This window comes from Parasteatoda tepidariorum, chromosome 8 (genome assembly GCF_043381705.1).
Source record: "Parasteatoda tepidariorum isolate YZ-2023 chromosome 8, CAS_Ptep_4.0, whole genome shotgun sequence".
Taxonomy (NCBI): Eukaryota; Metazoa; Arthropoda; class Arachnida; order Araneae; family Theridiidae; genus Parasteatoda; species Parasteatoda tepidariorum.
The window spans coordinates 38,395,307-38,413,557 of record NC_092211.1 but is presented as its reverse complement, the minus strand read 5'-3'; the positions used below and the strand labels follow the sequence as shown (position 1 = coordinate 38,413,557).

The 18,251-nt window shown below is 27.9% G+C and overlaps 1 long non-coding RNA gene across 1 annotated transcript in view; it reads left to right on the top strand.

The window, feature by feature from the left end:
- Positions 1-18,251, top strand: part of LOC139426265 (uncharacterized) — a 91,934-nt gene that overhangs the window by 40,110 nt on the left and 33,573 nt on the right. The window contains exon 2 of the long non-coding RNA XR_011637510.1: positions 15,258-15,335. This is a non-coding gene — a long non-coding RNA (uncharacterized lncRNA). The remainder of the gene's footprint in view (positions 1-15,257; positions 15,336-18,251) is intronic.

Genomic DNA, 18,251 nt, shown 5'->3' with positions numbered 1-18,251 from the left:
TGGAGGGTATGTATAGACTTAGAGGCATTAATAATGCATTCACCTCAAATACCTGAACATCGTAGTTGGAAAAAATTTCGTTTTATCTCAACAACTATTATGAAATTGGGTTTCTTAAATTCTCGAAACGAACCTGAGCAATAACATATCCTACGAATATAATAAAATACTCGAGAATACAATAACTCGAAATGTCCTCTTGGAACAAATTGGAAAAATAAGAGGATTGGTTGTAATGTATACTTTCCTTCAACAATTGAGACTCGTTCATTATCATGTTTCAAGCCGGTTGCTTAAACTGTCCTCTTTATTTGCTAATTGGGAAAATCCATTCTATACTTGCTCCTGCCATTCTTTTTGCTACAACAAGTGGACAAGTTGCAATAGCACGGGAAAAAGCCTCCTCATAACATTTCAAAATTATTAACATAATTTAAATAGCCATGCGAAGTATGATTAGAGATTCGTCTACCTTCAGACAAAACTGCCACTCTTTTGAGCGAAACTCTGTCAGTAGCTGGCTCTGTCAGTGTCTCAACTATTACTTTATTTCATCTTAATACTACTATTGAACTAATTCACTAACAGTATTTCTTGAGCAGTTTTCGGGATTTAGAGGCATTAACAATGTATTCACCACGAGTACCTGGACATCGTGGTTGGCAAAATTTCATTTTATTTCATCAACTGTTAGGAAACCAAGTTTATTTAACTCTCGAAACAAACCTGAGCAATAACATACTCAAGAATACAATAACTCAAAATGTCCTCTCACAAATAGCTGGAAGAACACAACGCTTGGTTTTCAATGAATCCTTTCTCTGACCATTGAAACTCGTCTATTTTAGTGTTTCAAACCGAGCTCTTAAACTGTCTTCCTTGTTTTTTTTTAAATGAGGAAATTCATTCCATTCCTGCCCTTGTCATTATCCTCTCTAGAAAAAGTGAACAAGTAACAAGCACACGAAAAAAACACGTCTCGTCATTTTCCAAATTGATTAACATAATTTAAATTGCCGTGTGAGACTATTTATATTATGATCTGAGACTCATCTACCGTCAGAATAAATTGCTACTTTTTGAGTGACACTCTGTCTATAGTCTAATATTATTGCCGATAAGATCATTAAGCATATAGAATAAAGTATTTAAATATTAACTCAAAGCAAATTACAACTATCATTTTATTTCATCTTAATACTTCTATTGAACAAATTCATTAACAATATTTCGTGAAGAGTTTGCCGGACTTAGTAACATCTATAATTCATTCAACACAAGCACCTGGACATCTTGGTTGACAAAATCTCATTTCATCTCATCAACTGTTATGAAACTAGTTTATTTAACTCTCAAAACAAACCTGAGCAATAACATACTTGGGAATACAATAACTCGAAATGTCCTCTCCCAACAAATTGTAAGAATACAACGTTCGGTTTGGAATGGATCCTTTCCTCCGGCAATTAAAACCAGTCCATTGTCGTGTTTCAAGCCGGGCGCTTAAACTGTCCTCTTTGTTTGTTAAATGAGGAAATCCATTCTGTGCCCGCCCCTGCCATCCTTTTCTCTAGAACAAGTGGGCCCTGGTATTAAATGGAAAGGCCAGGATTAATAATCCGCCTAGCTGTGTATAGAGGAAATTTAATTCTCCCTAGTTTTCTCTCATCAATCACTGAGTTGAGCTTTGGGGCAATTACAGCTGCCTAGGGTGTTTTAAGTTTGTCAGATTCGGCAATCTAAAATTGGACCATGAAGTATTGGATAAAATTTTGTTGTGATCTTCTTTGTTGTCTACGAAACTTGAATTATTCTTTCACATTTTTTATTCCACTTTTCAACGAGATTTTACTTTAGGTGAAACATTGAAGTTTTCTTGTTTCTGTAGAAGAAAAAAATCGCTGACTCGTTTGAAAACAATTTTAAAGCTTGAGGTTAAAGGAGGGAAAACAGTGATTGTTCGTAAAAGCCAAGTTTTATTACATTTCTGGTTCACATAAAAATTACAGACAACTATCGATTTCATTTTTAAAGAGATAAAAATATTGAACTAAACGTGTATACTGTTTTGAGTTATAAACGTTTCCGGTGAGCTAAACTTAAACATCGTTGATAATAAAAACTAGTTTTGAAAATAGTTTATGAATGATTCAGAATGACTCAGAAGTTCTTGAGCCTTTGCCGCTTTATTTAAAAGGTTAGCAACTTAATATAAATTTTGTTGTTTCCGTATTGTATACGTTAATTATGCAATAAAAGGATTTTCTTTCTATTTTCAACAATGCGGTATACAAAAAATTTGATTTAACTCTGAGTTTCAATTGCATTTTAAAAAGAGATAAAAAAGTGCCCTAAAAATAGCCAACAATTAAAAAAAACAATTAAAAAAAATTGAATGTAACAGAAAAATACTGTTTACTGTGGCATTTTGTATAGGAAAGATTGAAAATTGTTTTCAAAAAGGTATGACACAAAGCTTTGTTGCATATCAAATCTTTCCAATTAATGAAATTGCACGTGTATTGCTGCATTATCAATTGAAGATCTCAATACTCATATAAAAACAGATGCTCGAAATAAAAGACTAATTTCTTCAAGAATCATGCTCACTCAAAAAAAGTAATAAAATAATGTTTTCTGTCACTTGTCAGACGGGAAATTAAAACATAAGTTGCGCATCTTCATTACCGGCATAGAAGTTGAGGGAAAAAAATCTGATTTTATTTGCGAACGCAGCAAACCATGCATCCCAATCTGTTGTTTAACTTTAATTACTATAAGAAATTGTCACTCATTTTTACGACACTAATACTAACACAGTGAAAACAATTCTATGTTTATTAATAATATGTTTATAAATAATAACTTCAAACTAAGTGCTGTAAAACTTTAAATCTTAGGAATGGAGACCACGCATTGTTGAGAAAATGTAACTCAAAGCTGTTTTTCGTAGACTTAGCTGTATGAAATAAGGAGTTTTGTGAAAAATGTTTTAATTTCATAACAGCTGAGGGTTTACAACAATTACACATTAGTGTTAAGGTGAAGTTCAATCGATCTCACTGTAAAACTTACCGGATAAAAACTAACGGATAAGCATACTGATAATACTTTTCAGCATAAAATCCATTTTTACTAGAACATGCCACGGGATGAAAAATCTGATTTAGCATATTTTTTGCAGTAATTTAACGAAAAATCACTGAATCCTTCTAATTAAGTTATATAACTGTAAAAATCACTGTATAATATTTAACGGTAAAAATGGGCTTTACTGTAAAATGGATTTTACAGATTATGCACGTAAAGTGCCGGTACTATGTACCGTAATTTGTTCTGGAATTTTTTGCAGTGCTTTAGTCAGCGGCCTGTAATCAAATCCTGAAACTGGGTCAGTACTTTTAAGTAATATTTAGTTTCAAGTCAATTAAAAGGAAAGTTTATTGATGAAAAAATAGTATTTGTAAAAAAATTGAAATCAATGAAGACAAAGATTTATAAAAAAATGCAATAAATAATAGAAGAAGAAAGGTTAAGTATCCCAGATTTGAAAAACAAATCATTTTTCCAGAAATATATATTAAATTTCCCAATAAGGCAATTTGCAATAGGCGTCTTCTAATGATACTATGACATACAAAACGATATATTAAATCTGAAATATTTTTCATAAGAAGCGGTAGAATACACTTTAAACCTTTATGAATTTATGCATAAGTTATTCATGAAAAATTTATTTTTATAACAAATACATTTTCATGGTTTTGGAAAATAATTCTGTTTTCATAAATTTTTTCACGATCTTCACTTTTGATGGTTCTATTTGCCTCTAAGGAATAAGTAAAAACTTGTTTTGAGAGAAAAATATTAAAGTAAAAGGGTTTTGTAAGAGCATTGCAAAATTGTCATGAATTGCTTAATAGTTTGAAATCATGACATTTAATAAAGTTTAAAGTGTTTAAATATTTTAAGTATTTATATTTCTTTTGGAAATTTATGTAAGCTTAAGAAATAGTAGTTTTAATAAGTAATTTAATAGTTCAAATGTATTAACTGAACGAAAAAGAAATAAAAATAATTTAAACTTAAAAACATAAGTGTATAAAAATGAACATTTTAGAATGAAAAAAAAATTTCAGAATTTCGAATTAACAATTTAATATTGAAAAATTTTGATTTGATATTGCGTTGTACTTTTTTTAACAATTTATTTTTGTCGGCAATATCGATTTGCTATATAAATAATGATTGTTTTTCAAAAATTTTATGGAATAAAGTGAAAGCATTCTAGTACAACTCCATTAAAAGTCAGGAGATTTTGGGATTTAAGACTCGACAATTTTGTGACCATGTGATAGTCCCATTCGTGGGTCAGTATTGAATGCCAGCACCCTATGTTTCCCAGACTAACTGGTTTCCATTGATCTATACCTAGGACGACTTCAGACAATCACCGAAGTTTTTTTTTTAAAAAAAATTAAACCTCAATTACTTCACCCCCGACCCTTCGGTACCTGAGCCTAATACGTTTAGGTTTTTAGAAAAATGAGTTAAACTTTTAACCTTTAATCAGAATATCGAGTAAATATACATGCAATATTTCTTTAAAACTAAACCAGTGTACTAAGTAATTAAATTTAAGGTGTATTAAGGTAGTTTGATCAATAATATGGCTTTACCTAATATTGTATAAAGGTTGCAGCGAGTTTGTAAGATATTTTGCCTCAAATTGTTCTGAATTTGTAACGATGTAGGTAAAGTGTACATTCACATACAAATTTAAATATATTTTTTTTAAATTAAGAACCATCTATAAAATACATAAATAATTCCTCTCCTATATAAATTCAAAATTCAAGCAGAAACCCTGCAAAAAATGACCAATAGAAATCAATAAAAAAAAATGTATTGATCTGTACGGGGAAATGGAACACTGATATCAATAGAGTAGATCAGTATAATGGACTGGTCATGATGTATTGATATCAGTAGAGTAGGTCAATACAATGTATTGGTCTATATCAGTAGAATGGACTGATATCAGTAGAGTGTACTGGTCTGTACGGGGAAATGGAACATTGATATCAGTAGANGCACTCATAATTGAATAGTCTCAAATATGACACATCATAACAGAATTACTCATCATCCTTAAATGTGACTAAGTTCAAACTTTATTAATTTATAAAGACCAAATATTCCAAAAAAATATATATAATTGGATAAAAGTTTACAGCACTTACCAAACGTGTTTTACGAATAAAGAATATTTTCATATCGGTAATACCGCCATGTTTATTTTGAAATGGAGGCTGATTCTCAATGCTCTTTCAAATTCCAGCGTGTCGCTATACTCCATAATGAGTACATGGGATTTCAAATTCGACTATTATTTGTTTCGGAGGTATTTTATCATATTTATACTCATTTTGAGAAGCACTTTTTTACAGTGTGTGAAAAACGAAATTACTTACTTCAGAAAAAATAATCGTATGTGAATCTAACGTATGTCTGGTTTTTCGGGAACAGAAGTAAATTAGGAAAAGCTTCCAAATTTACTTCATTTTTAAGAAACAAACAAAATAGATAAATATCGCACTTATTTTTTCAAGAAAAAAAAACTGGAATATTTTTGTTCCGTTTTGCTAATAAATGCTGTGATAACATTGATGAATTAAACTTGACTTTTCTATTGAAGCTTTATAATTCTCATCAAATTTTTTTTTTGCAGAGGAAAAAGAGTATTAACTTGAACCAAAAATTTAGTTTAGTGACCCTAATTCAGATCGTAATCCTAAGTTTAAGATCTCTTCAAAATAAGCGTAATTGCGTTATGCCTTAGATCAGAACAATTAATTCCTAATTCAGATCATAATTCTAAGTTTAAGATCTTTTCAAAATAAGCATAATTGCGTTATGCCTTAGATCAGAACAATTAATTCTGACCAAAATCACCTAATTATATATCAAATAATCCCACAATCTCAAAATTCAGCTAAACTCTAATAACCTGAGTTTTTCTCTAATCGTAAGCATCAAGATAGTATTATGCTTCACATCAGTGTTTCCCAAACTTATGACATTTGTGTACCCTTTCTAAATTTTTCGTAACGCTGTGTACCACTAATAAAAAACTGAATGTAATTTTTACTATAAAAAAAATTTGCCCAAAAGTTAAAAATCACAACTGGCTGTTGACAACACTAATTGTTAACTCTGCGAAATATAGCCAATAGAAAAAAAGTAATCGTAAATTTTCATGGCTAGCTTTGGTTTTTAAATTTTTTTTGAAATTTTTGTTTCTTTAATGCTATTTCGCATAAGAACGCGTACCCCCGCTAAACTATTCTCGTACCCTTGGGGGTACAACTCATAATTTAACTTCTGATATAATGCCCAAAATAGTATAACATGAAATTATTTCGGCATCTAATAAAGAGGTGAAAATTGTGTAACTTACTATTATTGCAAAGAAAGCTTATTTTTAAATAATATTTGTTATCGCGGTTTTTATATTTTTTTCAAAACATTCAGACACATTAGTTTATTGGATACATACTTCACGTACAATTGATAATATATATCCTAAGAAACACTTGTAAATAAAAAATGCAACATGCTCCGCCCAAAATAGGAAAATGCTAGTAGTTTTTTTATGCGCATTGCAGAACAATACAAAAACAGAAAATTCTTACACAAATATTTTATCGATATTCCATACAAAAATATAGTTTAGAGTAAAGGTCTTATTTTTTCACATAAAACAAAGCACGATATTTTTATGTACCTTTGGGACTTCTTCGAAACGGGACATCGGAATAAAAAATACGTAAGAAAGATTTTTTTTTTTATTCGCATTCTAAACTTGAGCGGAAATATCAGTGTGATACAGAATGAAGCACTACTATTCACCTGTTCATCTTATATAAGCGCTAAATCATATTTAAATAAAAAATGTATTGCATAAATATTTAACTCAAGAAATTGTTTTAGAGCGAGAACAATTTATTCTACATTCTATAATAATCAAAATAACATTAGCTTAGAAATATTTACTGTGTAATAAAAACTATAATTATACAATATAATAAAAGCTTTGCAATGTAATATACAATATACTACATTACTACAATACTATATTATGCTACTTTAAAGCAAATAATCAGTGAAACTTTTTAAAAAATATTAATTTTACACGTTAATACACAACAATATTATTTTAAACGCCATTTGTTTCCTTTAGCTAAGTTTTTAAATTATTAATATTTAATTGCGGTAGTTCTTTTTAAAGCAAGGTTTCATCATTAAATTTTGTTTCTAACAATCTTCAAATTCATATAAAAAGCAACGGAGATGAACATTTCATCATAATGGTAAACTTCTGTTAAAATACTGTAATATAATGTACTGTAATATACTTGAATGGTCATGAACTTGTTTTTCGTAAATTCATAATTTTTTTACGTAATTTATATCTTGAAGACGCAATGTGTACTTGTTTCTAATATAGTTAATGCATTGAGAAAAAGTTTGGCTAAAACTAAGAGAACGTGGTAAAATCTATGATGTTTCAGGCTCTATGAGAACACCAAAAAGTTCGATATATTTTACCGAAACATATTGTAATGCTTTTGGTAAAATTGAAAATAAAGTATTGCTTTATATTTTGCGATAAAATTTGATAAATAGGGTAAAATTTAGTCATCTTATCATGATACTATAGAGCATTTCATAAAAATCATTTATTCGGTTAAATTTACTTTTCAATTTGGTAGTTTTACCCAAATGTCTGGTAAAAAAAATTTTTTTTTAATCAGAGCTTTCAGTAAACTGCTACCATAGTAACGTAAAAATATCTAAATAAATATCGTACATTTGAGCTTAATTAACTAGTATTATCTTTTACTTGCATAGAAATGTCATTACCATATAGTATGGTAATTTTACCAAAGTTTTTTCCTCCGCGTGAGTTACCGCAAGAAGCTTCTTTATTTCAAAAGAAAAGAATATCATAATCAATTACAGCACCTATAGAAGTTTTTTCCAAACTTTTTACTCCGTTCTCATATTATTTGAATTAATTGATGCAATAATTCAAAGAGCATGAGAAATCCAAAGATCTTATTAAAAGTAAGCTAAAATTGCATAAATTTAAATGAATTGATTCGGCTCTTTTAAAATTCTAATACAAGTTTATTTTTAGCTCTATTTTTCATTGTAAAATATGAGTTTGTGTTGTGAGTTGTTTCGCCAAGTAGCATTTAAGATTTTTTGGCAATTCTTTATAAATTTTTATAACTTCCAAGCTAAAATCTGCTTAAAATAATATATATAATTTTAAGCTACAATGTCTTATCTTTATGTAGTTCGCCATTACACCTTACAATTTCTTTTTGTTTCACATTAACATAATATAAATGTTTCTTTTTGATTTTGAATTTAATACATTTCTGCAATACACATACTTTAAGAGCTACTGAAATTGACTTTGAGTAACTCAATTTCTTTCTTTTTTCTTATTTTACCCGGTAAAAGAACTTTGAAAAATAACCATACGATGCGAGTATCTAACTAAACTATTGATAACAATAAATGGAACACAAGATAGTGCTTATTAGACATAACTATGTGTCTTAAAAATAATAATGAGCAGTGAATTGTAGTTGCTGGCCTGACGAAAAGCATTTGCAAGCGTTTATATCTACGAAGTACTTACCATGAACGAGTAACGATTAAAGTATTTATGGGTATTTACACCATAAAAAAAACGAAACAATTTTCTGTTTTATTGTAATTATTTATTTTTAATGTAGTAGTGAAATAGGTAAATATGAGCCTATACCGATCAAATTACTTACCTTAAATACAGACTGATTAACATAATCCCATAGTTGGAAAGTCCAAAGTTATACTCTTACTGTTATGTGCAACCAAATTGCAAAAAGAAAGGGTATTGCAATGTCAATTTTCGTAGACACACTTTGTGACAAGCAAAGATTTCGTTTTAAGATTTATGTAGGTAATTCAACTAACAGCAAAGCCAAACTTTAAAAATTACCAATGCTACGACACCTTGTTTACGTCATTCGTTCTCTGAACAACGCTTTTTATCACTAAATTTGGCAACTTTTTCAAACTCAATTAACAGAACTCAATCACGAGAACATACATACAATTCACAATAAGGAATAAATTATTTATTTTTTGTCGTCTGCTACCAGACATTTATGAAAGAACGAAAAAGCTCAAGCAAGTATTTAAATTCAAGAAAATATTTAACCAATATTTAGGAATGATGTAGTGAACTGTTTTTTTGTAGTTTTTAAATATGAATATTTTTTCTATTTCTTAAATGAATAAAAATAAAAGAAAATGGAACTTGGCAAGTAAAATAAACAGAAATGTGCAAAAAATATATGCCTTTAAGGAAGCAAAAGTGGATTTCCTTTTTGTTTTCATAAGCACGAATTTTTAAAGTTGTTTTTCCCATATATATATATATATATATNTATATATATATACTTATCAATTAAATCAGTCTATTTCCACCGTTTCCTCTTATAAACAGTATAAATTCGAACTATTTTGTATTGGTGGAAGAATGCAAATCGTATTATAAACAATGCTTAAAGATTTGATCTCCTGCGAGTATATACAGAACGCCACTATTCTGTAAGGAGTTGAAATTAATAAAAACAATATGGTGTTCCACATTTTCGTTAAATCATATGAAATATTCTCCTCAATTTTTCCCTTTCTCGTTGAAAAACAAAAGGGTTAGTTTGAATATTTGACAGGAGAAACTGGATTCCTTGCATTTAGCGTAGATGGAAATTTTCGATAAGCCTCTTACCACACAATGAAAACCTTCTATACAACATCACTTTCTTATTCTTTGTTAAAATTATATTAACTGTAACATCAAATAATATATGAAACTCTTATGTAACTTAAACTCTAGTTATAATATCTTCGAATTTCACTAGTGAATTGATCGCAATCACAAAATTCTTTAATACTTCCTCTTACGCTATTCACAACAGAAGGACTAGCCATTTTCTCTGACTCGAGAAGCAATTTGTAATGGCGAAAATTTTTTTACCCACAACATCAACAATCTCTTAAAGAAAATCGAAAAAAACTGTACCATCCAGTAGATTCCTATCCACTTGGGCATCAAGGTAAATATGTGCTTAGCTGTTCTTGCTAAGGAAGCCTGAGAGTTGGATCAATCCCCCATCATCACCTCTGCAGACACAAATGCAGTTTCCAAGAAAGAACTTTTGGAGGAATTCTTTTTTTTAAAAAATACTTTCGATTTGAGTTCTTAACTGTTATAGAAACGACTCCATATTAGCAAGACTCTGAATACAACGCTTCAAGGACATAAACTATCTATCCACTCAAGATCACCAGATATAGTCTGTCTGTGGAAAGAACTTCCTTCCCCATTCGTCTGAAGCAGCGGCAGTGTCTATGGTTACGAGGTTTTACTATCTGAAGTATGGACGTTTTATCGATATTTAAGAAAAGTTTCGGCTCCGGTCAGCGAAAGATTTCAACTTATTTTTCAACAGCATTTTTCAACTGTCATTCTAGCTGCACTTTTTAAACCCAGCTCACCACCAGAGTACTTCCTATACCGTACTCAGGCTCCAGAACTCGCAAACCGCATCCTCCTAATATTTGGAAATATTTAGCATTGATATAGACAAGTCAACAACAACGAATATTTAATTTAAATTTATAAAAAAAAATTACATTATGTATAAATTTTAAATCTGCATGAATTTTAGGAGTAATTCTCTGTTGCCTAAGAAATTTATTTCTACTGAAAATACAGATTGGGTATCTATGTTATTTTTAGTTTTAAAGAATTCCTAGATTGTATATCTATGTTTTTTTATTACTGGAAAATGCAAAAATGAAGCATCGAAATGCTTACAATGCCATTAAAATGTCATTTTCTATACTTTTCTTACTAAGGTAAAGTCTTGAAAGGTTTTGCATTAAAGATCAGTTTTCTCTTACCTTTTACAGATGCTCCCCTCTATCTAAAAGCATTTAACACAGAAAACTATTTTTGACAGTTTTTTTAATGCATTTCTTTTTATTGTATTTTCTATAACTTAAAGGTTAATAGTTGGTTATATGTTAAAATATCTTTTAAAGTTTGGCTTTTTTTAAGTGTTGAAACATATTACCTAAAAAAAGAGGACTTGTTTACTTGACACAGAAAATAATTTTTCCATGTTTTTACTGAATTTAATGTAACTTAAATGTATGAGTTGTCACCGTTTTAAAATATCTTGCATAATAAAATCTATATAATAAAATCTATTAAACTCATAAGAAATATCCTTGCTTATAAAATTGATTAGACATATTATACAAAAAGAAATCCTTTAGTTTAACTTAATTTATTTTTGACATTTTTTTGTCCGGCTTTTAAAAACAATTAATTTAATTTAATGGTTAAGCGTAGGTTACATTCAAAATTATTTTACTAAGTTTCAGAATCTTAAACTCTGCTTTACTATTAATTTAATGAACTAAAAAACAATAATGTCTTCATAAAAAATAGTTTTAAAATTTTGGGGGAATGACTTTAGCAAAAAATACCTGAAAAGTAGTTCCAGTTTTCTGCAGCCTAAATTTGTTTGTAATGGAAATTTTTTATCGTACTTCTTAAACATGATTTAAAGAAACCATGTTTCAACTTTAACATAATCTCGGATCAAATTTCCAACCTAGTTAAGATTGAAGCAAAACTGTGACAAAATTGAACCACATTATTGACAAAAAAAAAATCGATATTATGGAGCAAAGTTGATCCCGAGATTTCTGAAAATTTACCAAACCAATACGAAACCCAAAGTTTATATAGATTAATGTTAATTTAGTCGAGAAATGAGCCATCTTCATTTAAAAAGATTAAAATAATTGTCGTGTTAAAACTATTGGTATATTCCAAGCATAAGAACTTATTTTGAAAAAGAAGAATTGAAGCTCAACATAAACTAAGATTAGGGAAATACTTTAAAAAAACACATTGATGTTAGTAAACCAAGCATGTTTCTTAAATATGATTTATTTCTTACTTTAAAAACAATAATAAGTAATTGAAATTTACTTTTTTATCAGATAAAAACAGTAAACTCAATTTATAACATTTAAAGCATTCAATTATAAATAATAACTATAACAATTATCTGAGATACATTTACATAGACGAAAATTAGTAATTTATTCTTAAGAACATAAGTTAATATCATGGATCAATGGCTGACAAAAGTCATTTTTCTTTCAAAATTTCGGGAAATTGCTTTTAATTTATATAAAATAATTTACGAAAAACCCCTTTTAACTTCAACCTATAAATATAGCTATAAGTTAAGCTTATAGCTATATAGTTAAGCTTATATAGCTATAAATATAGCTATATATAGCTATAAGTTAAAATTTAGAAACATTTATTAAATAATAATTAAAAAGAAATCATTTATCCTTTTGACTCAGAGTGAAACTTATATGAATTTTAAAAAAAATGCCGTAAAAACTTCATTAATTCAAAATAAAAATTACTAACAAATTTAAGATAAATGCAAAATTTTATTTTTAAAAAAATACAAGGAAAAAGGACAAATTTATACAATTTTCCTCGGATAAAAACTCAAACACACAGATTTCGGAGCTCAATTTGGGCTCCGCCAATTCTTAGATATGCATTAAACAAAAGATTATTTCAATTATATATATACATATATATTAAGACACATAAGCCCTATTTTTAAATCTTAAAAACAGCATTTTTTAGTATAAAAAACAAGTAGTTAAAATTTTGAAATGTAATCGCAATAAAAGGTGTCAGAAAAACAATTTCAACTATTTGAATAACTTATTACTCCTTCTTACAATAAGAAAAGATGAAAAGCATCTTATATGCAAAAACGCAATTATTTTTTATAGTTTTGGTGATTAGAGTTCTGACATAGCAATGCATTTTAATTACGAAAATGCATAAGCATTCCCATACCTCGTTCGTAACTATGTTATTTCTCGATGGAAAAAACTGCAATAATTACTTTCCTCCGAAATACGGCTACAGCATTCACAAGAAAACACGCAATAAACGAACCAGGCAGTTAATATTATTAATTTACTCCACCTTATTTTGCATAATATATTAGTTCATGATTTGCGATCAACGTTGCAATTAGTTAATAACCTTTAGCGATAAAACGTCGGTATTCGGAAACTTCTTTAAATATGAGCATCAAAAATTAATAACTCAATTATGTAAATAGTGAAAAATTCTATTTAAAACTTTATTTTGTAATATTTAAATATTGCGAATAGTGTATTTAAAAATTCAAGAGAGATTTAACTTGTAATTTAATCTTTTCGGTTTAAAAAGAAAGTGTTTCAATTTGGCATTAACGTATACATGTAAACTTTCGCACATGTTTGTGATTTATTATTTAACACTTAGCTTCTCTAGATGTTTGTTATATTAATTAATACACAATTTGCCACAACTTTTAATAAATAACTTATGAGATTATTATATAACCAGATATTTTTTTTAGAAACATAAAATCATAGTCTATTTTTTTCCCCTTTTCCATTGAAGATACCATTTTAGTTACTAAATAAAATATTTTTTTTTATTATTGCATCATAATTTACAAATATATGTTTTAATAATTTTATCATGTTTTGATAATTTTTCAATGATTTTATCAACTTATAATGCTTATTACACGCGTTTTTATAATTTTATTTTGAAATATAAGAAAAGATAAAAATTATAGTTTTGTTTAATATCATTCTATTAAATCTTATTTTTGTCTTCTTTCAGTTTATTTAACAGTTTCTTTAAATTCATATGCTTTAAAACTCATGTCGTACACCTATTGTGCGTAATATATTCTGTTAAATATAATAGCAGCATAATTATATAATAAAATAAATTCTATAATGAAATCTGGGGAGAAAACTCTTAGATACGTAAATTAAAAAATAAAACGCTTGTTAAATTAAGTAAATAGATAATTAATTATCTGGTAACCAAAAAAACTATGAAAGTTTCAAAAAACTTCATTTTTTTAAAAATATTACAGAGTTTAGAGTTTTTATATACTTGCTCTTTGAAACAGTCTACTTTCTTAATTCGTTTTTCTTTATTGTAGTGTTTCAGTATTGCATTTTTTGTTCAAACCCCAGTATAAATAATAACAATTTCTTCACGCTATGAGTAATTTTAGTTTAAGTTGTAATTACAAGTTACAGGTATTATAATTTATGATTATTGGTATAGAAAATAGCATGATTCAAAAATTAATTAAATCTCAGTAACAATTAAAAATAAAATGGTTTTAGAAAACAAAACAGTGATTTAGTATACCTCTTAATCTGAACATAAAATTTAAAATTATACTAGGGAACAAATACTTTTGTTGTATTTATACATATACTTAATCTTTAATTCAGATGAGGAGATTTTCTAAATTTTCTACAGATTCTAAGCTACAGATTTTTTTACTTATTTTTAAATGACTTTTTTAGGAAATTTTAGTACAAGTTTATAAAACAAGTTTATACAAAAACATTATATAAACCATTTCTTTGTGTATATCTGATTAGATCATAATAAGGAAGCTCCCTTATCCTCGCAAGATGACATTTCTGGGCATGGGCTTTTATGCAATTTTAATCTAAATGATTTGCCTTTAATCATCTACTAGCTAGTCACAACATTTACTCGACATCTTGTGTTATATAACGTTTTTAAATTTGTACATTTCGACAAAAAATAGATTAAAAATGTCACAAAAAACCCGTAGCTTGGATATAAAAACCAATTGAAGATTCGAATTATTGATAGGAAGATATCTCTCTCTTTCTCTTTTTAATATATANTATATATATATATATATATATATATATATATATATATATATATATATATATATATATATATATATATATATATATATATATATATATATATATATATATATATATATATATATATATATATATATATATATATATATATATATATACAGAGAGAGAGATTAAATATAACTGTGATAACTATCGTTCTCTTCGAACTAAAGGTAATAAGAAACATCATTTTAAATACCATTTGGTAACTAGTAAATGTTTCCTTACTATTATTAAAGACACATTATACATTACAGAAATAAATATCTCATTTCTTTAAAAATCTAAAATATATTTTGTAATTTCAGATATCACCGCAACTGTTGTTCAGATTGGAACTTTTCCCACTTTTATTCCACATTGTGCTAATCCGCCAATAATTCTCGGTAAGTCAATTTCAGTTTGACTAAAATTGGTAGTAGTAAGTAAAAATTATAGCAAATTAATCACTAAATTAATCACTAAAATGGAATTTGAACACATGACCTATTGTAAAGTCTTAAGTTTTTACAAAGCTATTATGTTGTTTAGCCAATTTTTTAGCTAGACGTCAGTTAAACTTACAAAATGGTTGGTTAACTACTTGTATTCTTTATCATCTCATGTCGTGTATCTGCATCTGATTCAACTGGAACACCAAACTGCTTAGTAACTTTTACAGAATATCTTTGGTAATGATTCTGATAAAATTGGCTATAAACTATGGTTTTATAATACATGATAAAATTCCGTAAATGTGGTATAGCTTGGTAGTTTTATCTTGATACCTCAGAGCATGGTATTAAAATCATTTAAATTTATTTTCAATTTCGTATTTTTTACTTAATATAGGGTAATAGAAGCTACAATTTTGTACACTAGAATTTCTGGTAAACCCTTATCACGTGAATGAAAGAATTACCAAATGAATGAAATAAATACCGTATATATTAGATTTTAATACCGGAATTAGGTTTTTTTAATTATTTGTATCGAGTTTTTTTCACCAGAAATAATTAAAAATAATCGATTCAAATTTCTTTTCTTAAAATAAATCTGAGCTTAATATAAAAATAATAGTATTAGAATGCTACTTCCATAGCATAGTTCCCCTCTTTTTTAAATTTTTTTTTTTTAAGTTTGAAATGTGGAAGCTCTCCACTTTCTTTTTTAGTTTCCTTTTTTAGTTGTTTTTTGGTGCGGATTTACGGGCAAAGTTTTATTTACACTTACTTTATCAAACTCATATGCACAGCTAAAAGGAAATGCATCTTTGAGATTAAAATTTCGATTTCTTAACTTGACACCCACTCTTTCGTACTCAACACAAATTCCGAGCGAAGCTTTCGTGGCCTTAGAACCTTTATTAAAGCGTAAGAGGAGAAAGTGTCGAAAATGCTTTTTAATGCTTTACAATGCTTTTTAATATTCTAATCTGAATTAATTCTAACAACAACAAAAAAAACATAGAATCTAGTAAAAAACCACATCCTCGTTTGGAAGATAAAAACATTGTACGAAAGATATTTTATAAAATGCGGAGTGTGAAAATTTATGAAAATGGCGTGAATTTCGTAGCAAACCTACACTGCTAAAAATTCCGGATCAAATTGCGGAATAAAGTACCTGCATTTTACATCATCCGTAAAATCTATTTTTACAGTAAAATATTATACCATGATATATGTTTAATCGGAGTAATGCAGTGATTTTACTGAAAAAATTACGGTACATGAAATTTTTGGTCCCGTAACATTTTCCAGTAAAAAAATAGGATTTTACTGTAAAACGTACTGGCACCTTGACGGCCTATGCTGTTTACCGTAATTTAATTTGGAATTTTTTACATTGTAATACATAAAATCTGCATAATTTTCCGTAAATTATACAGAAATTAATAAGGCATTTAAAAATTCTTATATGCATTATTAATACATTATTATATACTTTATACATGATACTTTTTAATCTGTTTTTATTGTGCAAAACTGTAACTATGAAATCAGTACGAAGCCAAAACATCTAAATTAGCAGAAATTCTTCATCGTCATTCTTTATAGATATTCGTTATGTAAGCTTCCTAGATTTGAAATCTCAGTAATACTTGGTAGATTTAGTAGGCCCCTAGCGAATGGTTTGATCATTTTTGCAAGAGATAGAGGAAGGCTTAGTTGGAAGATATCGCTTGTTAAGGATAACCATACTAGTGACTTACTTCCAATTTATGGTCGATACATCATTAAGCTAATGTGGGGTAGGGGGAACGAAATCCCTCGGCTCATGGACTTGGCGCTGATTGGACGCTTACCTGCAACTCTTCGATTAATTTTCCGGGAGACCTATTGCCCACGATTAGTTACTAATGATGAAGAATTTTTAAACATAATACCTTATCTATTTTACCAAGTTGAAAAAGAGATTAAAGCAGCCAACGAAAACTTTCCAACCCTCTCCTGAATTTACTTGAGTAATAAAATATTGAATTATTTGACGAGCTTTAAATTTAATGTGGGATGTTTTAAACTTTATTAAGAAACATCCTTCAATTGTGTTTAGGATTCGGGTACATTCGAGCTATTAAACCAAACTTAATGAAATATCTACACATTAAAATTATTTTATTGTAATTATTAGTTATTTTTTAAATAAATAGTTGATGAAATGCAAATAAATTATGTTAAAATTCGAAAAAGCGAATCCAGCTGTCTGGGAAAAAACATACGTTATGAAGTAAGGTCTTTATATGGCGTTTGCAAAAAAAAAATTAAATATTCCTTCATAGTTAAAGGTTATTTGACAAATTTTACCAAAAAATGTTTCTTCTTAATAAGAACTAGGGTAATGAAACAGAAAAATTGATTATTACCCAAATTTTTTTCGATTAATAATTACGTAAAGTCACCCTGTAAAATAATTTTTTTGAGATAAAGAAAAAAGCCTTAAAAAAAGTACCAAACAGCCGTTTTTGACAAATAACATATGTCAAGATAACTATAGTTATATAATAGTATAACTATAACTGTAGTTATCTTGGCATATGTTATTTGTCAAAAACGGCTGTTTGGTACTTTAAGGCTTTTTTCCTTATCTTGGAAAAAGTATTTTAAAGGGTGATTTTACGTAATTATTAATAGAAAAAAATTTGGGTAATAATCAATTTTTCTGTTTAATTACCCTAGTTCTTATTAATATGAAACATTTTTTTGGTAAAATTTGTCAAATAATCTTTAGTTATGAAGGAATATTTTATCGGTCGCAATAGTTTATGGTTATTCTAAAGAGCTTAGACTGCATATTTAATTAATGATGCCAATGGTATTCGG